Consider the following 1,155-nt stretch of genomic DNA (forward strand, 5'->3'; position numbering starts at 1 on the left):
CCAGGCTAGCCTCGAACTCAGAAATCCACCTGCCTCTGCCTCCCAAGTGCTGGGATTAAAGGCGTGCGCCACCACCGCCTGGCTCACATCTTGGTTTCTTAATGCTAAATGTGATGGCTCTTTATTATAAGAAGTCCTGTCCATTAGGTTGCTGTATTAAAGTTTTGTTTAGTTCAGAACAGACACAAACCCAGTCAACTGCATTTAAGATTAGGTAAGTAGCAACTGGGAAGAGGGAGGGGAGCTCAACTGTCTAGTTTTTGTTTGTGCCTAAATGGTCAACCAAATCAGAACCAGATTTAGATACCAAATCACAACCAGATACCTAAACGCAAATTCACAGGCCAATTCAGGGAAATAAATCCACAAATCTAAAAAATGACCACCTGTAACTCTGCCATTATCTTCAATAAATACTAACCTGATTTATACCATGCAACACCCCGGAAAGTATAAAATGCAGGGATTAGTCTCTTCCTCTAAGACCAATATGAGACACAGGGATAAAGCAATACTGGTTCTTTTGGCTTTCCCCCAAAAGGAAGCCTAGCAAATAGAAGGCTGCTTGTGTGTATAGTATGCATCATGTATCCTTCACTGAGTATCACTGTTACAGCTCCTCAATTCCAAGCTTACAACTCTTAAGCAACAGGAGACAATAAGGGTGTATTTTATTAAGAAAGGGTGTAACCAACTATAACTTGTATCAACAAGCTAATGAAGTGTTCGCCTAAGCACATGTGTGGAGAGGAGGGTAAAGGTTGCTTTTGATATGCACCGAGGAATGTCTAAAGCAGTTAGTGGGTGTTTTATGCCTTTAGAACCAGATCAATGTGATGCTCAAACAACAAAGAACTAAGCTCTGAGGTTGGAGTCGGTGCAAGTAAATGGTCAGTTTCACATCTATCTGTCTAAGAGCGCGCCACTAAAATTATAAGAGAGCAACCATAGGAATTCATTTAGACTAACAAAGTGAACTAAACAAATGTCAGATGTGTTGTTATACTGGGCCAACAGAGTCTGCAGATGCTCGTGTACCAACCCTTTCATTCAGCTTCTAAAAGCCACTGCGCCTTTGTCACACTGTTGTATTAAAAGCCAGTCACTCACATTTCACACTGTTCTTTCTACATCTGAAAAGACTTTTTTTTTTCC

The sequence above is a fragment of the Mus pahari genome, chromosome 1, assembly GCF_900095145.1.
Source record: "Mus pahari chromosome 1, PAHARI_EIJ_v1.1, whole genome shotgun sequence".
Classification (NCBI taxonomy): domain Eukaryota; kingdom Metazoa; phylum Chordata; class Mammalia; order Rodentia; family Muridae; genus Mus; species Mus pahari.